Source organism: Notamacropus eugenii, chromosome 3 (genome assembly GCF_028372415.1).
Source record: "Notamacropus eugenii isolate mMacEug1 chromosome 3, mMacEug1.pri_v2, whole genome shotgun sequence".
In the NCBI taxonomy this organism is placed as follows: domain Eukaryota; kingdom Metazoa; phylum Chordata; class Mammalia; order Diprotodontia; family Macropodidae; genus Notamacropus; species Notamacropus eugenii.
Window position 1 is genome coordinate 68,173,820 of NC_092874.1, and position 21,574 is coordinate 68,195,393.

A 21,574-nucleotide genomic window follows, 5' to 3' on the forward strand; every position below is an offset into this window, starting at 1 on the left:
CCTCTTTTTTTGATCCCTTTGGGATATAAACCTAGTAGCAGTATGGCTTGGAGACTCCAGTATCTCTGCCAAGAAAACCCCAAATGGGGTCATGAAGAGTCAGAAATGATTGAAATGCCTGAACAACAAAGCAGTAGGGCTAGGTGAAAGGGTATACACAGTGTAGTAGCTTTTGGCACATAGTTCCACCAGCAGTACGTTAATATACCCTTTTCTCCACATCCCCTCTAGCATTTATGGTTTTCCTTTTTGGGGGATTGATTTTGTTAATCTGATGTGTGTGAGATGGCACCTTAGAAGTGATTTGATTTACATTTATTTACATTTAGTGATTAGAGCATTTTTTTCATATGGCTATAGATAGCTTGGATTTCTTCCTCTGAAAATAACCTATTCCTTTGACCATTTATTGGTTGGGGAATAGCTCTTATTCTTATAAATTTGAATCAGCTCCCCATATATCTTAGAAATGAGACCTTTATCATAGATTTTTTTCTATGAAAAATTCCTCCCCCCACCCAATTTCCTGCTTCTCTTCTAATTTTAGCTGAATTGGTTTTGAACAAGTATTTATCAAGCCTCTACTCTGTGCCAGGATCTATGGAAATAAGCTAGAGAAACAAAGAAAAAATTGAAACAATCCTTTTCCTCAAGAAGTTTATATTCTACTGGCCAAAATAACTCCCCCAAAGCCAAGTCTTAAGTTTACTGTTTTCTCCCATTTCTTTATTTAAAAAATAATTCTTTAAAATTTTGTTATTACAAACTTAATCATCAACAATCAAACACTATATACAGAGAAACAAAACGTCCACGCTGATCATGTGTAGCTTTGGAAATGTTTGACAAATTCATGTTGGACAAGAACAGCTGTACTGAAAGCCCTAATAAATACTATATTCCAATAAGCACACAAATCCTAACAATAATAATAATAATTAAAGGGGGACAGGGACTTCTTGCTGTGATGACAGGAATGTAGGAAAAAGGTCACTCTTTCAGGCCCTCTGTCTCCAGTGTTGCAAAGTGCCTCACCCTATTTCTTTTTTCTGAAAAGATCTTTTCATGTGGAAAAAAAAAATCTGATCAAGCCTGCTGGATTTGTTTTCCAACTTTATTTACTTATTACTCAGAGTTGTTTATATTTCCAGTATCAGTGCTTTTAAAATGTCTTCCCTTATATATTCTGATTTGTTCCCCCATTTGGGGAAACTCTGATTATTTCCTGTGTACTTGATTAGAAGGGAAATGATTCGTGCCTCCCTCCAAAAAAACAGCTCACCAGTGTGTGTTTTAGTGGCTACCTTCTCACACAAAGGCAGCTTTATCCTTTGGCCAGCTGCAGCTGTAATGGGACAGCACTCAGAGAGCAGGAGCACCTGTGATCAGGAACAGACCAATCTGGCCAGGTTTGGGTGATGAGTTTTTCAGATGGGTCAAGCAGGCACATCAAAACTCAAACAAGGCTCACCAGGCAGGTTTTTTACCTGCTTATTTTGAAATCTGTGTGTACTTCAAGGGAAATTTAAGCGGGCATGTTTCCAAGTCATTTACACTTAACTCATCAAAGTGGTGTTTGGTAAAAGCTATTTGAGATTCTGGAAGCACCTTTATACATTTGTACTCCCAGGAGAATGGAACCGGGTAAGATTTTTCTTATGTATAGGAATGACTAAGAAACTTTTTAAAATCATGTGTCATTCTGCCAAGGTGTCTGATGCCTTTAAAGGGTAAATGGATAAATTGGTATGTTCCTTTCTTAGGCTGGGAAAAAATGCAACCATAGCACAAGAGAATGCCAGTCAATCATAGTGCATAACTTAGAAGCAGGGATTGATGGTACCATGATGTGAAATACACAGTGGTATCACTGCTTCTTGTTTTGATGGAGGACTTAGGAAGGAAGTGGTGCAGAAAGGTTTTGGTCAAGGGGGAAAAGATAAGTGCAGCAGCAGAGGAAAGAGGGTATATAGCTGTAGGAAGCATCACCGGGTCCTTATGTGTCTCATTTCTTTACTCTTTGGCACAAACATCTCCCTACTTTTCCTAAGCTATCTCCTCCATCCTGTCCCACATACCTTCCTAGGTATGCTGCTAGGTGAGTACCAATGAACATCCATTTCATAAAAGCACTATGTTTTTCATTGCTATGGTTTTTCATCATACCAGAGGTTTAAAATTCTGTAGTTTATATAGGGATTGACATGGAAGCATAAAAGAGCCAATACTTGCCACGGTTGTCCTTGTTTAAAATAAGGAGAGCCTAAATCCTGATTATTGAAAACCCATAACAAAGCCTAGGAAAAGAGGTTCTCAGAGAAGGACAAGATTCTGATCTCAATTTTTAGAGAACTTTTAAAAAAAGTTTTTCTTGTGGTCGAACAATGTCTTGCTAAGCAGTCAGCAATGATTTAATCATGAAATATGTTCATCTTGAAATGAATTTTATAGTTCTTTCAAAATGAGAATGGGAAAACACTCAATGTAGTATGCATTAATGTCACACACACCCACAAAACCAAAATTGGATATATGTTATTTCAAGAGACAAAAAATAATTGGCATCATTTCAGAATCATTGGGCTGTGATTATGCAGACCATTGACCAGTTAGAAACAAAGTAAAAATAGATACCAAATCAGGAGAAGTGATTAAGACCAAAAGACACAGCATGTGATTACAGCTACTCCAACCATTTAAAGAAAATAGGAAATGGACAGAAGTAAAGATATTGACACTATCACCATTCATTAGAAAAGCTTGACTAATAGAAATTAGTTATCATTATAACAGGGTAGAAAAAAACACCCTAGAAATAGTTTCAGTCGATAGATTATTGTTCTTCGTGGAAGCAGAAATAATAGCCATGGGCAACACCAATCAACAGTCTAAATTCACCTGTAGAACATTATGAAGGAGAAAAGAGAACATTACAAGCAGAGAAGCAGTTAAGGAGAAAAGAAATATACAGGAAGATTAGCAGGAGATTTAGCTAACCATACTATCCCAAGAATATATGTAGATGAATATAGAAGGCCAACAAATAGATGTAACATAGAACTAACTGACGGTTTCTATAAGTGACCTAATCTCATCATCAGTGACAGTGGAAATGCCACATCTGTACCCTACCATCTCAGTACTAGATGTACTATATGAATAAGTGGCAATGATATTGAGAAGATGAAATCAGAGATCAAACCAAGTACTGACCAAAGAAATAGTTGATGGTCTGCTTTGTTAGAGAGAGTTTTCTCTTTCCTATGGCAGTGAAATCCTAGTTCCAGACCAATACTATGCTTAATAACTTTGGTTTCTTCTACTGAGGAAGGAAATCTCTCAAAATGGAGGTTGAATTGCCATTGTTACTGTACCAATAAGCAATAAATGTATCCCGTGTAGGGACTTGGACCATCACTTTTTCATCCTTCTACAGGTAGGAATTATGCTCCTTGTGCAAAGTGCATCAAACTGAGAAACACTACACAGTTTCCTCAATTACATACTTAATCATTCAAAAAGGATCAAGCTAACCACACATATAACACACACACACACATACATGCACACACACACACACCTACCACCATACATACACTGGGAAAACAAAGTGGATGAAGAAAATATATATTTCCTAAGTTATAAATTCAGTTAGATAGATAACACCCAGAGTAAGTTGAACCAGCATGTCAATCTTTGACAGACCTTGCAGATAAACCATAAGCTGGACACAGAATTGAATAAGAGGTGGACATAGAGTTGGATCTTATCTAGGAAACTGAACAGTATTTTCAACAATCCCAAGCTGCTTGTTGAAGCAAAATCCCATCTTTTTTATTGGCACCTATTGATGCTATGTGACTATGAATTATGAAACACTACAACACTAAGAAGAACCAAAATGGCAGATAACTCAAAGATATATGATGGGTATAATTAAGCTGATTGGGGATGTACGTTATGAGCCAGAAGAAGCCAACTAGAAGAGGAGATAAATCAATCATGTAACAAGAATAAATGGTAAGCAAGTCAAATCAAAATAAAGATAGAGAAAAGATGGATTTCATGATTACTGCATTGGTGTCTGTATTAGAAGATCCAGTGGAAGACCTTTAGCACATTGGATGGATATTCTATGGAAGATATAATTTCACAAGTACCAAACATAATTATGGACAAAAATTATACCATATGAGAAGCAAACAAGCATTGACTAAGTGCTAAGCACTTTACAAATATTATCTTATTTGATCCTCACAAAAAATTCGTGAGATAGGTGCTATTGTTATCCCCATTTTGCAATTGAGGAAACTGAGGCAGAAGTTAAGTGACCTATCCAGGGTTACAAAACTAATGTGTCAAAATTCAGCTTTGAACTCAGCTCTTACTCCAGGACCAATAATTTATCAACTGAACCACCTAGCTGCGTTAGGCAAGAATATGCACTGGCATAATCAAGATTTACTGAAATTTCAAAGTATTTTATCTTTTAGGTCTCATTGCACAGATTTACCCTCATCACACCCTCATTCCTTCTCTCCTTTGTTCGGAAGGAGCTTAATTCAGTGTAACCAGGTACATATCATATTAACTTTAACAAAAAAAGCATAATGTTTAAGTAGATAAGAGGAATGGAAGGATAGTCCCTTAAACATTTCCAAACTCTTGTTCAAAACAAGGTTATATTCATGATTTTTTGTGTCAGCAACTTCTTCTTGTGTGATTTTTGTAAAACAATGAATACCAGATATTTCTTTCTTTTGTGTTCTTTTTGGCAGCAAATTTGAAAAATCCCAGTGAAATTTTCAAATTCGATGTGTACAAGCTTGATGCTCCAATACTGAAACTATAAGACAAACTTGGTACGTTTTAACTTGTTGATTGTTGAATTTACTCAAGTGGTTTAAGGTCAAACGTTGTTGCTTCACATTTTGCATTGGGAAAATGCAGCTGGTATCTGTTGTTTTTATAGCAAAAGATCAATTTCACTGAGGTGGTAAGGAACCTGACCATGAATGTTCCTTTTTAGCCATATACTAGCCAGACATCCAAATCAAGTAGGAGAAAGTAAATAACTGTCGGGTCTGCAGCTGGGGCTCTGCTTTGGATGGTTTCTTATTTGAGCCAAACTAGTTCACACATCTGTCATGCTTTCGTAGCATGAGGAGGCCTAGCATAACATTCCTTCCAAAATAATCAAAGATAACAGCTGACTGACTTACTGGAGAATTATGTAAGAAATTGAGTTGATCAAAGAATAGCAATGGTAATGAAAAATGGAATTGAACAAGCAGTTTCCAGACAATTAATCTATTGGAGAGATTAATTAATTAATTCATATAGTTTGGTGGTACAGGAGGTAGGGTATTGAACTTAGAGTTAAAAAGGTCTGAGTTCAAATCCTATATTAGAAACTCACTAGACGAATAAGCTGGGCAAGTCCTGTTAACCTCTTTCAGTCTCAGTTTCCTCATCTGTAAAATGAGGGGGGTTGGATTTGATGGCCTTCAAGGTCCCTTCCATCTTGAAATCTATGAGCCTCTGCTCATTCATTTACTCATTCATTCATTCATTCAACAAGTACTTATTAAGTAGTTATATATAAGGCACCAGACTTGGAAAAATGGTAGCAGAGTAGTCCCTTCCCTTAAAGAGAGGACATTCTATTGTAGCCATGCGGCATAGTTTTCCCTCCCACACTGAAGGGGTCAGGGGCCTGGTGGTCCCATAATCTGGAAAATCTGCATATAATTTTTTGGCCCTCCCTTCATACCAGAAAAGAAGTCTGAATTATTATGGTGTTAAAAGATAAAATATGTTAATATTATGCAATACTATACATAAATTTTATGCATTTCTGGATTTCCAAACTTTTTCTTTGTTGTCTGCTGGCCGGCCTTTGTGTGTCATTTGTAGCTTCCACAAAACTCTCCCCAAATTCCCATTTAATTTCTCCTGCTGATCCATGATATGTATTGAAACTACAATGTGGAAAGTCAGGATATGGAGGGAATAAGTATGCACAGGTAAGTCTGGAACTCTAGATTTAGAGTTGGAAAGGACCTAAAGCAAGTAGTGCTTTTCGCATTTTTAAGTAATTTTGCATTCAAAGCGCTTTTGGAAGAGAGAGCGCTAAAAGTTAAAAAGATCAGGAAAAAAAAATCCTGTTTTACTTGAGGGATAGCTCCAATTTGAGCCTTGATAGGTTTGTAAAGGAGAGAGTGATTCAATCATTGGAACAGCCCACCTGTGCAAAGTCACAGAGGTGGGAAAATCCACATCTCTTCTGGGGAACAACAGATAGGCCAGGGGAGGTTGGCTGAAACATAGAGTACAGTGGGGTAGTAATGAGAAATATGCCTGCAAAAGTGGGTTGAAGCCATCTTGTGAAAAACATTAAATGCTAACAGAAGAGTTGATATTTTACCTCAGAGTCAAAATGGAAGTTTTGATCAGGAAAGGAATTGTGCCTTTGTCAGATATGCCTTTGGGATATTCCTTTGGTAGCTATGTGGAGAAAAGATTTGAGAGCTGAAACTATGGAATCAGGGACACCAGCTGGGAGACTATTTCAGTTGTTCAGATGGGACGTGATAGTCACATGAATTGAGAGAAATGGATAGATGCTAGAGAGGCGGTAGAGGCAACATCTACAAGACTTGACAACTGGATTTGATCATGGAAAGAGTGCTAGCTTTGGCGTCGGAGGTCCTTGGTTTGAATCTCCCCGTTTCTAAGATCTCTATTACTCACCATCCCCCCAGTCACACAGGTTCATAATCTAGGTGTCATCATTGACTTGTCTCTCTCTCACATCCTTCATATCCAATCAGTTGCCAAAGTCTATCAATTCTACCTTTGTAACCTTCATTGTAAATGCCCCCTTCTCCCCAGTGACACTGCCACTACCCTACTATAAGTCCTCATCACCTCATGTCTGGACTATTGCACTGGCCAGCTGGTTGATCTCCCTGAGTCGTCTCTCCTTACTCCAATCCATCCTCCACTCAGCAGTCAAGGCGATCTTCCTAAAACCCAAGTTTGATTATTTCACGCCCCTACTAAATAAACTCCAAGGACTCCCTCTCACCTCCAGAATCAAATATAAAATCCTTGAGCATTTAAAGCCCTTTATACCCTGACCCCTTCCTGCCTTTGCAGTCTTGTTACGCCCTTCCTGCCTTATGTTCTTTGCAATCCAATAACACTGGCCTTCTAGCTGTTTCTTATACCTCATCTCCAGACTGTGCCTTTTCCCTGGCAGTCCCCAATGTCTGGAATTCTCTTTCTCTTCACTTCTGTCTCCTGGTTTCCTTTACCTCCTTCAAGTCTCAATGAAAGTCCCAATCTTCTACAAGAAGCTTTTCCAGACTCCTTAACCCTAGTGCCTCCCCTCTAAGAAAGTTTCAATTTCTTCTGTGTGTATCTGGTTTACACATAGTTGTTAGTATGTTGTTTCTTCCCATTAGACTGAGAGTTCCTTAATATCAGGCTTAGTACAGTGCCCAGAACATAGTAGGCACTTAATAAATGTTTGTGCGCTTGATTTTCTCTGCTGTTTACTACCTATGTGACCTTGGGCAAATTAGTCAACCTCTCTGGACCTTGGTTTCCTCATTTGTAAAATGAAAGGATTGAACTAAGTGACCTCCTTTCCAACTCTAAATCCATGAATAGTTGAGATCTATTCCAAGGTTGGGAACTTTGATGACTAGAAGGATGTTGATGCTCCATCCAACCCTACCATGGACCAGATTCATTTTGAGAAAAGCTGTAAAATAAGCTTAAATGAGGCCATCCAACATTTTTTGGGAAAATGTCAATGTGAAATCCTCTCATTCCTTCCATCTTTCCAGCTATTCTTTCATTTATCCTTCCATACTTCTTTCCCTTCTTTCTTACATTTCCAAAATCAAACCAAACAAGATAGCCAAAATGGTAGCCACCTCTGTTGTTCTGTGTTAAAACCTCTAGAATTCTGCTCCCATTTCCCCTGGATTGTGGATGTCCAAAGTCTTATTATATTAGCTCAGCAGCACATGCAAAATAATCACTATAAAATCCAGAAATGTGCTGTGGAATGTTCTTCGGCTTGTCCTAACGAGCTTTGCAAAACTCCTCTGTCGAGGAGAGCCGGGAATGTGTAATTCCAAACACATTTTTAATAGTTGCTCTTGGCTCCCGCAGAAGAAGAGTGGGGCAGGCTGACTTGGAGGCTCTAGGACAGGCAGCAGCTTTATAAGAGTAACGTTAAACAAATCATCCAGGTGCTAGTAGCACTTGGAAAGTATTGGCAGCTTATGGACTGAGGGAGACAGCTTCTGCCCTGCCTAGACTTAGCCTCTGTCCTCCGTTTCCCTGCCTCAGGAAAGCTCCTTTTACTTCTGCACCCAAAAGTGAGGCCCAAATGGGAAACTGGGAGAGGAAGTAGTTGGAGAGGAAATGGAAGCAGGTGTTTGAAGCCAGACCACCCTAAGCTGTCCTGGGTGCCCTGGGTAGTTATCAGTCACAGGGAAAGGTGCTCTGGGAGTTCCTGGAAATCAAGCCAGAAGAGCTGGGAGGAGGGAGAAGGTGGTATTTTTCTTTCTCCTGAGAATAAAGTAAAAAATTGGAGCCCACTGTCCCTTCCCCCCAAAAAAACCTTAGAAGGGAAAACCACTAGAAAAAGCTGAAAGTCTGGTACCATAAGTGGCATATCGAATTAGAGTTGTATGTTTTGCCTCTCCTTCAGATCTGAAGCTCTTTAGGTTGGATTAGATGAAATTGCTGAAGAAAACATTTGGGGGGGGGGAGAGGGGAAGATATACCAGGGGTAGGGTGGTATTACAGCAAAAATGTAAATGCAAAATTGAATTCTTTATGATCATTTTCAAAAGATCATCTATATCTGAGAGAGCCATCTGGAATGGGAGACTTCCAATGAGGAAAGACCAATGGAGATGATCTAATCTAACGCCTTCATTCTGTTTGGGGAAAGACTGAGGCCCAGAGAAAGAAAATCATTTGCCCATGGTCTTGCAGCTCATTTGCAGCAAAGCTAAGCCCAGGATTACTTGACAGCTTAACCTAAAGGTCAGTGTTTTCTTGTGGTTCTGTTTCATTTGGAATAATTTGATTTTTTTTTTTTAAGCTATCAGGGTTAAGTGACTTGCTCAGGGTCACACAGCTGGTATGTGCATGAGACTGGATTTGAACTCAGGTCCTGCTTCCAGGGACAGTGCTCTATTCACTGTAGGAATCATTTGATCTTAAATACTCTCTTCTGTCCTCATCCCAGTTCCTTAAAGGAACTCCATTGCCTTTCTGCTTTTTCCAGCACCTTTCTTAGCTCTGGGATCCCAAGTGAGATCCTGGGAAAAAGGGAAATTCTAAGCAGACTCAGTCTACAATGGAATTCTATTAATCAAATGAGCACTAGCCTGGCACCACCAGCCAGCAATCTGTTCAATACCAGGCTGGCACTTGCCACCTGGAAGCCTGGGCTCCATCCGGCTGCTCCCTCTCTAGGTCATCTATTTCTTCCTTGACAAAAACATCTGGTCATTTCAAAACTGTAATTTTCATACATTTTCGTTCACGCTGGAATGTCGAGAAGCTGTTCTGAAAAACACAGCTCCTCCCTGTGCCAAACCAGTCAGGCTGGAACGAAGGCTGCTGTTATAAATCTCCCCTCTGCCTTTTTCAACAGCCCTAGAAGGTACAAAATAGTACGGTTTCAGGAGAGGGGCCTGGCTGATTAAATAAGGGGACGTCAAAGCTGCCAGGTGGGTTCAAGAGTGGGCAGCCCTCTGTTCCTCCTCCTCCAGGGCCTGCTCTCCTCTCAGTCTGCTGCTGCTGGGGTTGCTGGCCAGAGCTGGGAGCGTTCAGCCTCGTTCTGTTCACAACAAATTCCTGTGTGTCCTTAAGTGGAAAAATATTTTATGACATGGCAAAGCGACTGCTTGTTCTACGAGTGATTCACAAAGAAAACTCAGCAGACAAAGTGACATGTGGGACTCATAGCCAAGAATGAGGCAGAGGAGAGGGGGAAGGGCAGTGGCCCAGAATCAGAAGGCTAAGAGGGATCTGGAGAGGTCATCGAAGACTCTGGGCCATCCCTCTGCCTCGAGCTTGCCCACTTTACCTATGCTTTGCCCTCCTAAAATCCCCCTCCTTAAAGGTAGTGAATTTACTTTCCTGGATGTTCTTATCTTGAGGCACAGCTTTTCATTTGCCTTGACCATAAGGGGTAAGGGACCACCCTTGGGAGTTCACAAGGTTAGGGTATTCCCCCATGAGGGGAAATCTTTCCCACCCATTAATAGACCTCAAGTGGAGCCCCTTGGGGGAGGGTCTTGCCTAAAGAGAAGCTTGCTTAGGCAGGCTTGTTTGTAGGAAGGCTTTCACACCTTTTGGTACTAAGCTAATTAGTCACTGAACCACAAGGGTTGTAGTGCCTTCTGGCTCTGAGAAGTGTACTTCTGAGTTGGTATTTTGCTTGGGGGTTTGCTCCTGAGAAGGATCTTTTGATTTCCTGGTTGAAAACTCTGAGTAGCAGTATGTTCAGAGCCCCCCCTCCCCACCACTGCTCAGATGATTGTGCTCTCTTCATTCAGTGATGTATATAAGGTGTATAGCAATACTGCTTTACTGAGCTTTACTGAGGCAGTTGGAGTCTGTTGGTCTTTATGCCAATTTCTTTACTTGTATTTTCTCTGTTTGTATTTTCTCCAAGTTCAGGGTGCTGACCTTTCCCTTGAACTAGTGAAGGTAATTAAAAGTAAGATTGTTAACTCCTTTTTGAGCAGTCTGTCCTTTAAAAGCAGATCAAAGAACCTGTGCAAGCAGGTCATCCTAGGTGTGGTAGGGTGCTTGCTACTACATACCATCACCATCACCACCCCCTTCTTTTTTTGACTGAGACTGAATTTCCTACTCTCTTGGTGCAGTGGTGACCCAATCCCACTCCCAAGTGACACAGAAACTTTAATCTGCTTGACTCCTTGCTCTTGGGTGCTCACCATCTTGGTGCCAGATACTAGTTTAGCCTACTAAACTTGAGCTCCTGAGCTCAAGAGATCCACCAACCATCCTTTCTTTCTAGTCACAGAAATTAAAAATTTGCACTCCCATGCCCAGCCAAATAGGTGAATTTTGCAAAGAAGAAATTGGAAACCCAGGGCTATCATTACTTGCTCCCAACCAAGATATTGGGGGAAAACTATGCTCTGATGGAGCTCCAAACCATTTGTTTGCTTTTCTCATGAGACATTGTCAATGAAGAAAATCATAGATATTGGAAGTGTATCTCAGAAATAATCTAACTCTTTTACAGATGAGGAAACTGAGGAGTAGAGGAGCTATCTGAAGTCTGTTATTACATAATATTACATATCCTCTTTCTTTTCATTTCATTTCATTTTTTTTTTTTTTGCTTCAACACAAACAGTCCCTTCAACCATTCTTTGTATATTGTAGGTTGTAGACCCCTCACCATCCTTGGGGAATATTCTAGTTTACTAGTTATATTAGGATACCCAGCATTAGACATGCCATTTTCCAAATGTGGCCTGACAGAATAAAACAAAAACATATATTTTTACAAAATTTGATTTAAAAAAGAGTTTTCAAATGGCACACTCACCAAATGTACACATTATAAAGAATTCACACAATTCGCTTAGCATTTTTAGCACCTTCTATGGGACTCCTCTGTCCCATGATCTCTATATTAAACTCGTAATAGTCTAAGGCTGTATTAGATTAAAAACAAATAAAACAAAACAATGGTGTTGATCTAGTGTTGCCTTATATTAATTAAGTTCCTCGTCAATGAAAATCTTCGGATCGTTTTTCAGATAAACCATTGCCAGCACAAGTAGCCTCAGTCCCGAAGGTGTATAATTGATTTCTTGAACCTAAATGCAGGATTTTACATTTATATCTATTACATATTTTTCTTGTTGGTTTATTCCATCTGAGGAAATAATTTCAAATCTTGACTGTAATCTGTGGAAAGAGCTAGCCCTCTCATTTGGGACACTTGAAAACACTACGGTTTACCACAGTGATGCAATGCACCACTGATTTAGCCCACAGTTCTATCTATGAGGATATCATGGATTTTTCAAAATCTTTGTTTAAAATCCAAGTATCCAGTGCCTGACATGGTGAGGAAGACCTGACCAGTTTAATTTATCTGAACCTCAGTTTTTCCATTTATATAATAAATGTATTCTAACACTTACCTCACAAGGTTGTTGTTGAGGCTTAAACGAGATGATTGTAAAATGCTCTATAAACTTTAAAATGCTTTATAAATATCGGTTATGATCATGATACTCTTTGTCTATAGCATTCCCCATATCTAACAGTATTAGAATTGAGGTTTGCTGGCCATGATTTGTTTTCCCAGTAATCCTATTCCTTTCTAAATTCTTACTCTCTAGGGCAGGTGGGTGGTGCAGTGGATTGAGTACTGGCTCTGAAGTCAGGAGCACCTGAATTCAAATCTGGCCTCAGACACTTATTAGCTGTATGATCCTGGGCAAATCACTTAACCCCAATTGCCTTCCTTCCCCAAATTCTTACTATCCATTTAATAAGCCGTCTGGCTTTGGGTACCCTTGTTTTTTATGCTTTCTAGGCCTTTTTTGAAGCACCAGCATCTAATCCTAGCCAATACTTATTTTGCTAGAAGACAAGTTATTATGACAAAGTAATTGATAATTAGGTATTGATGACTGATAATAGATGTGCAGTGGATAGAGCACCAGTTTAGGAGTCAGGAGGACCTGAGTTCAAATCTCACCTCAGGCACTTGACACTCACTAGCTGTGTGACCTTGGGCAGTTCATTTAACCTCAATTGTCTCATCCTGGGTCATCCCCAGTCATCCTGATGAATATCTGGTCCCTAGATTCAGATGGCTCTGGAGGAGAAGTGAGGCTGGTGACCTGCACAGCCCTCCCTCGCTCAAAACAAAGTCAAGTGCAAGTCATGTTATTATTTCTCTGATGGCGTGGTCTTCTTCAGCAATGAAGGATGAACACACACACACAACTGTCTATCAAGTACGCATTTCAATGCCTGTCTTGAGAGAATTCATCTCCCAGTACCAAGAAAGCAAAACTACCTATCTAGTACTTATGCCACATACACTATTCCTTCAAGATAACATTTGCACCTTAATAGCAGCCCAATTTAAGACCTTAAACCAGAAGAGTGAAGAAAATGAGAATTTCCAAAAGAGACTAAAGTAGGGAGATGTTTTTGCCCTGAGGGGTTCATTCCCTTCTCCTCTCAAATCATTCCCTGTAGGTGGCTGCCTACTCTGCTTATTTGTTAGGTTGGTTTTTATACTGATGAATTCCTTTAAGCGTGCCAGCGGGTGGCTTCCAAAGGCCTCCCCTGTTGCAAATAGCCACTTACTTTCATAGAACACACCACAGTAGCAGAGGCCATATTCAACGTTCTTTTGGCAAATAATCCACTTTTCTTTGCCAGTGTTGAAAATGCCCTCAGGGGACCCTTGCTTGAAAACCAATCGGTAACCCAAAAGGGGACCTCCTGGGGTTCTGAGAACTTTTTTCTGCTCTTTCACCCCTTTGAATAAAGGTGCTTCCACATGTTCTGTGTTGGCTAAATCTGGAAACAAAAAGTCCTGCTAATTGTATAAGAGAGGGAAAGAACGCAAGGGAGAGAATGAGAGAGGATCTTGTTTCTAGGCTAACAGGTTCAGGAAATCTTAGATAGCCTGGGCACTTTTTCAGATTACAGCTAAACTTCACAAATTGAATTCTATGAGATGTTTCCACCATTTCAAATGTTTATTGCTACACCCACCCACTTTGATTTGTGGGTCAACTGGGTCGCCCCATCACTGATGAACATGGTAAATGATTACATGATGGGAGAATGTTCTTTGCCAGCATCTGCAGCACTAAAGTGGTCTTTCCATGTCTCCTTCAGGTCACATCCTTTCTTCATGTAGCTTTATTCTCATCCTGATTCCTTAGCTGGATGCAGGATTAGACTCCTTCAAGAAATATACCCAGTAGCTGAGAGCCAAGAAGGGCTCACCTATTATCAAAAGAAGTGGTGTCTAAACAAAAGGTTTTGGGACCCTGCCCCACAAAGTTCTGTCTGAATCCTTAGGAAGAACAGCTAGCTAGCTGACTGTTTCTTTTTTCATAGCCCATCCCAGCTGAAATTCTAGGGCTTTAACGTCTTTGTTTATCTACAGAATGTTTACAGAACTGCAGGGTAATTTTTTTTTTTGTAGGGAAAATGTCTGTAGCTCTTCCATCTCAGCTGCTGGCTGCTCTCCCTACCAAGTCTCCCCTTCCTCTTCAAAACACCAGCAATGCCCAGAAATGCCCAGAAGTCGCCTGTTATAATTAGACATTCTGAGTGTTCTGCCCCAACTGTATTGAATTTAAGAACCGGGGTTTGGGAAATTTGTTTTTGACGACCATAACCAATGGTCCATTTATATCTCTGGCTGGGATAAATGGAGCGCACTGTGCTCACTCACCCTCTTTTCTAGGGGAGTCAGGCTTTCCTGGCCCGCCCTGCTGCCTGGCAATCGGATGCTCACTGTGACCTGCAGTGCCAGGCAGGGAAGAAAAAAAAGACAAGCCAAAAGCAATTTCACAAGAACAGTTTTCACGGGCTTTGTCGATCTCCAGAATGAACAATGAAATCTCGGACTTGTTTGAAAAGAAGGCCTGCTTGCTTTCGGAAACCAAAGTTCTCTTCTGGCACGTTTTTCCCCTTCCTTACAATCTCTTCCACCCCTAAACCCTGGTACTAGCAGGTCACCCTGTTCCTTCCTAATCCTGGCTAAATAGACACCTGGGTCATCCTGTGAGAGAGTCTCCCTCTTTTTGAGGGCATCCCAGGGACCTGCCAGTCACCAAAGCTGTTTTCTTAAGGAGGATAAGCCTGGTTCAAAAATCCACCATGGTGGCAACTCAACACAACAGCAAGGGAGGAAAAAAATTTCCCCTTGCAATCTCCCTCAGCATTTGACAAGAATTAAAGTTTTCCCCCAGGGGAACTAATTTTGTATATTGAAACCAAGCATTTTCCCTTATATTTCACCTCCCCCTTCCACCCCTCTCAAACAACACAACACAACACAGCACAGCACAACACACATATTCAGGAGGAACAATTTCCTCTAAAATAAAGCCACTTGTGCCTGAGCTGCTGTTGTAAACACTGCCTGCCCCATGTGCCCCCGGTTTAAATTAGGATGCTGTCGGCTGTTATTCATGTTTACTGTTCTGAAAATGTTTTATGCCTGTCACAACCCATATCCTGTTGAGGCAACATGTGAGGTGGGGGGGGTGATCAAAATGTGTTTTCCCTGGAAAAATAATAAAATACCCAACAGGTTTCTTTTGAAATGGCTTCTTTCTCACCATTAAAAGTTGAGTTTTCTAGCAAGAAAAAAAGGAAGGCACCTTCAGCCTCTTCCTGTTGGAGGATGGGGGAGGGTGGGGTGTCATTTATCAAGTAGGGTCAAGGGAATATACACGTAGGGTTTACTGAAACATGGGGCAGAAGGCTGGTCCTGAAATCAGAAAGACATAGGTGGGTTCAAATGTTCCTTTAGACAATCTCTAGCTACTTTTTAAAGAGTATTTTATTTTCCCCCAATTATATGTACAAACAGTTTTAACCTTCTTTGATTGTTTTGTTTCTAATTTTGAGTTCCAAATTCCCTTCTTCCCTTTCTTTCCTCTTCCCTCTCTGAGAAGGTAAGCAAGGTTATATATACGTGAAGTGCACCTACTTTTACAATTATCTCACTGAATCTTCACAGCAGCCCTCTGAGGTAGGTGTTATAATTATCCCCATTTACTGAGATAGGCAAGTTACATGACTTGACCAGGATCACAGAACTAGTATCTGAGACCAGATTCGAAGTCAGTTCTTCCTGCCTATAGGCTCTCCAGTACACCACCCAGCAGCTCCCTTGACTCCCTCAAACCACACTTTGATAACCATGGCTTTAGGTAGGCCTATCTATGTTAAAGGTAGAAAAAGAAAAAAGTTCAGGGTCTCCCACTGTGTCTGGGGCCATCGCTCATGGTCCTGATCTATATCTGGCCACTAGACCAAGATGACTCCAGAGGAGGGAGCGAGGTTGGTGACTTTGCATAGTCCTGCCTCACTTAAATCAAATTCACTTGCCAGTCACGACATTATCTTCCTCTTCAAAAGACAAACAATAAACAACAGCAAACAAAAGCTGTGTGACCGTGGACAAATCACTTTACCTTTTGCTAACTCTCTAACACTAGAAGTTACTGATGAATATCTATTCTGCAGATGGTGGAGAGTTTCCAAACCTGGCTTAGGTTTTTGGCTTCTTCTGGTGACTGTGAAGTTGGAAATACTATGGATGGAGGTGCGGGTGGGTGATGGGAAGGGTGAATGCTGAATTGTGGATAAGAAGACCTGGGTTTATTCCTGTTTTTGCTATTATCCACCTAAGTGACCTTGGGTGAGTCATCTGTAAAATAAGGTGGTCAGACCAGATGACTTTCAAGGTCCCTTTTACATGTAAATCAATGGTGCTATGAGCTAAATGACCTCCAAGGTCCATTCTCCTTCTAATAAGAATCTCACTAAGCTATCCAAACTTCAGTTAATATTCCATTTTCTTTCAGCTGAGAAAAAGACAAAAAGCCTGTCTTACTGCAAATTCTCCAGTCACAACTTGAGTAGTATGACCAGTACAGGGAACAATGTTAACACACCCACTGTCTCCCAGGGACAAGCAACAACTTTCTTCCGTGTCCCAAAGCAAAAACCAAACCAAACCCGAAAACCAGTTACAAAATAGATAACTCCATTTCTGCCTTTCAAAGTGTTGGCGCTGCAGCACTGAACATTTGCTGGTTGATCAGGACAACTACTTTGAACCCAGATAAGTTGAGTTCAATGCCAAGACCAGTATCTGTAATTAGGCCAAGCAACCACTGGGTGTCAGCAGCCATCACAGCTTCAGAGTCATGGAACCCAAGGGCACCTATATCTGAAATCTTTGGGGCATTATCTGCCTCCGGAAAAATAAAGGAAGACGAAAGGTGAACTGTTCAGACAAAGAAATGAACAAACAGATGCACGGGCACATCTGGTCTGGATATGTTTCAAATTGAATGTTCATTCACATACACAAAACACACACATAGAGTCATGGTACAATGTGCTGCATTTTTGCACTTCAGAAACAGGGCACAGAGCTAAGATACAGTCACACATCTGGAATTTTCACTGAAAACACATGCCCAATTACGCAAAATGAAGACAGCATTTTTAGAAGAATTAAACATACGACTATGTGCAGAACAGATTTACGGATTTTTTAAAAATTTTCTTAGATTTACGGGGTTAAAGGTAAACTACTGTGGTCCTGGGAAGTCAAAAAGCACCTAGGTTATATTAATTATTTCCTACAATGGAATGTAGAAGACTAGATTTTTTTTTCTTAATCATATTGGAGAAATGACCCTTTTACATTGAATAGATACTACCTTAACCCTCAGGTTCCCCTCATTCATAAAGTCATAGATCCAAAGCTGGCAGACACCTTAGAAGTCATCCCACCCAACCCAGTCATCTGACAAAGGGGGAGGTTAAATGATTTACCTAAGGTCACACGGTGATTGTTGCTACTGTTTGTCCTTTATTTTCGAAGAGGCACAATGATACCGCATTGCTGGAGTAAGGTATGGTATGTTCAGCTGTGACTGATCAGATCAATGTGAATCGGAAGGTACCACCACAGATCAGGCACAAGTAGTAGTCCATTAGAACATTTAGAGTAGAAGTGGCTCTGGATTTATGCGGTTCAGGTTTCCTTTGTGTTTCCACAGTTCTGCTTTGCTCATGGAGTACAACATCTTCTTTGATGCAGGGATACCATGTTGCACTGTTCTGTGCCAGTGTTTCCCATGTCTCAGTCAATACTAAAGTTCTGCAGAGATACCTTGAGAGTGACCTTATACCACTTCTTCTGACCTTTGTGTGAGCACTTACCTTGTGTGAGTTCTCTGTACAATAGTTTTTCTGTACAATGAGAGCATTTGGTATTTGAACTATGTGTCCAGCCAGTAAGTAAGCCAGTAGTAAGTAGCAGAGTTGGGATATGAATTCACTGCCTGTGATTCCAAGTTCAATTATCTTTCCACAAAGCATGTGCTTTTAAGTTTAGAAAGTGTTTTCTTCATATGATGATTATGCTGGAACCATTCTCCCCATTTTGCAGATGGGAAAGTTGAATTTAAGACAAGTTAAATCACTTGCTCAGTGTCAAACAGATCATAACTTCAAGAGCTGGGATCTGACAGCCATGGTATTTGATTATCGCACATGTGGAACAAATACAAATAATTGCTACTGAACCCGGGGAGGTGGGGCACTAACCTTCTCTCTTTCCACTCATCTATGGATTCAGGCCTACAAAAAATGGGTTCAGTCTTGGAGGACCTTGATCTCCAATGTCAGAATTCAGATTCCTTTGACTCCTTGACTCAGCCCCTGTATGCCCCACCCTAGAACCCACAGGAAAAATAATGTAAAGGATTAATTTCGTTCTTCTCTAGGGTCTTCCCCAAAAGAAAAGACAGAAAAGCACTAAGTGTATATGTAGAATCTATACAGAACTGTATGCAGTCGTGGGGAGGGAGGGGGGTAGTGGGGGGTAGGTGGGGGGGGGATAAAATCGCAATTGTATGGCAGTGATTGTTAAACATTAAAAAATAAAAATAATAAAAAAAAAAGAAAGGTAGAAAAACTGACTAGAGTAATGGATAGCATAGGATAGATGGGAGCTATGTTGAATTCTTATAAGAAACATAGCAATATATTTTAATTTGGCATATCTATTTTTAATGCCTCAATATCAAAATAAATATTAAAAGAACAAAAAAAAGAAAAGGACTAAGTGTACAATGTAAACCTGGTAAAGGGCAGCTATTTATTCCTCGACACAGAGGAAATTCTTAACAAAGAGACTCATCTATGTGTGTTAATAAAGACTTAAATAGTAGTGAAAACACATAATTATTCTTGTACTTCTCTGGAAGGTTACTACCTAACTGCACAAAATATGAACCATTTTATGGAACTGCTGAATTGGCATTTCACCTGCACCTTAGCTCTGCTCTGTCCAAATAAATGCCTTTATATCCATATCATCTGATAAACCAGACCTTGGTGTGGACTCATTGTCCTGATGGTGGACAGTCTTTAAGAAGAGCTGGAGTAGTTGTTGGTTCCTCCTGAGTAAAGTACTGCTGGCACCACCTGAGAACCCCAGAACTTTCAACATCTCAAATTCACAAGATGACCTCCACAGGTAGAAATGTCCATTTCAAGAATTCTGCTCTGTCATTGAGACAGACAGTCTAAGACCCCTAGTAGGACTCTCATAGACTAGACAGAAGCCTCCACTGTGTGTTCACAGCTCCACATGGACAAGGTAGGAAAAGGGCATTGCCTCTCATGAGAAGAGCCTCTTAACAGAGTTTTGATATATTTGGCAAAAAGGAGAAAAGAGAACCAGAGTCTAGAATTACTTCCTTTAAGGTCTGATGAGAGGGCCATAGATCCTAGCTTATAACTAATCTGAAGAATGAGATGGAAGACTTCAAATAATTCATAAAAACAAACAGCAGACTTTTAAGATCATAGAAAAACATAGGCAGAAGTAGAGGGCACCTTAGAAGTCACCAAGTCCAATTTCTTCTATTTACGAATGAGGACCAGAAAGCTTAAGTGATTTGTCCATGATAACACGGGCAATAAGTATTAGAGGTAGAATTCTTGCTGATTCCAGTGTACTACTAGAGGGAGAGAGGTGCAGTAGATAAGAACACTAGACTTGGAATCAAGAAGACTTGACTTGAAATTCCACACTGGACCACTGTGTGACCCTGGTAAAGTGGACTAACTGTTATCTGCCTCAGTTTCATCACCCATCAAGAAGGGATAATAATAACCTCTGTCTCACAGGGTTGAGGATCCAATAAGATATCATAGCATTTTGCAATCCTTAAAGGGCTGGTTATTATTATTACCACTATGACGCACTGCCTTTCTAGTTCAAACCCTTTCTCATTTCACAGGTGAGGAAATTAAGGTCCAGCAAAGGCAAGTGACATGCTTGAGCCACTGTCTCTGAACCACTGGTAATGTTAGTAATAGCATTTGATTCCAAGGCCTTCCAACCCCAGCCCTCTGATTTCAGATTGGGTGCCATCTGATGTTGGTGGGAAAGGAAGAGTGGCTGCACTCTCCTGGACATTCCTTGTCCCTGATCCCTGGAACCAAGAGACTTCTTAAAACTGACTTGATGACCTAAAGGGGAAGGGAATCTTTATTTTGAATTTTAATTGTATCTTTCCATGCAAGGCATAAAAATACCCCCATGACACTTCCTGGAAGATGGATTTCACTGATGGAGGCTGCCATGAAGATTAAATGTTTGACTAACACTCTCTCTGGTCTTCGATTTCTCCTTACTTTGTAAGAGTAGCAGTGGATGTATCAGATTATACATCCCGTTCTTACTGCGTGATTACATCATTTTCTTTTCCATTTGTTCATTTCTTTGATGACATCTTTCACTCTTTTTTCAAAGTTCCTTATTTATTATGCATTACAGTCTGCTCACACCAACTTCTGCCTCTCCACTGAATTTTGATATTTATATTTAATTATTCAGAGACCGTGGTGTTCCGTGACTACCTTGCAAATTTTGTTTTGAGAACTGGTTGTGGTTGTGTGTGATAATGCATATATGTAATCCCTGCTACTGAAGCTGGTGGATTGGAAGGAAGGAAGAAGGAAGGAAGAAGGAAGGAAGGAAGGGAGAAAGGAAGAAGGAAGGAAGGGAGGGAGAAAGAAAGAAGGAAGGAAGGAAGGGAGAAAGAAAGAAGGAAGGAAGGGAGAAAGAAAGAAGGAAGGAAGGAAGGGAGAAAGGAAGAAGGAAGGAAGGAAGGGAGAAAGAAGAAAGGAAGGAAGGGAGAAAGGAAGAAGGAAGGAAGGAAGGGAGAAAGGAAGAAGGAAGAAAGGAAGGGAGAAAGAAAGAAGGAAGGAAGGAAGGGAGAAAGAAAGAAGGAAGGAAGGGAGAAAGAAAGAAGGAAGGAAGGAAGGGAGAAAGAAAGAAGGAAGGAAGGAAGGGAGAAAGAAAGAAGGAAGGAAGGGAGAAAGAAAGAAGGAAGGAAGGGAGAAAGAAAGAAGAAAGGAAGGAAGGGAGAAAGAAAGAAGAAAGGAAGGAAGGGAGAAAGAAAGAAGGAAGGAAGGAAGGGAGAAAGAAAGAAGGAAGGAAGGAAGGGAGAAAGAAAGAAGAAAGGAAGGAAGGGAGAAAGGAAGAAGGAAGGAAGGAAGGGAGAAAGGAAGGAAGGAAGGAAGGCAGGGAGAGAGAGAGGGAGGGAGGAAAGAAAGAAAAAAGGAAGGAAGAAAAAAAGAAAGAAAGAAGAGAGGAGAGAGGAGAGGAAAGGAAAAAATTCCCCCCCAATGCAGTTTTCCTTCCTATATGTACTGATTTTGCTCATATGTAAACTTATTAATTTCA

At 40.5% G+C, this 21,574-nt stretch overlaps 1 long non-coding RNA gene across 1 annotated transcript; it reads left to right on the top strand.

Moving 5' to 3' along the window:
* Positions 1 to 1,429: 1,429 nt before the first annotated feature.
* LOC140532846 (uncharacterized) lies at positions 1,430 to 15,387 on the top strand. Its single transcript, XR_011976696.1, has 4 exons — positions 1,430 to 1,644; positions 4,779 to 4,862; positions 8,877 to 9,072; positions 14,528 to 15,387. It is a non-coding gene; the product is annotated as an uncharacterized lncRNA (long non-coding RNA).
* The last annotated feature ends 6,187 nt before the right edge of the window (positions 15,388 to 21,574 follow it).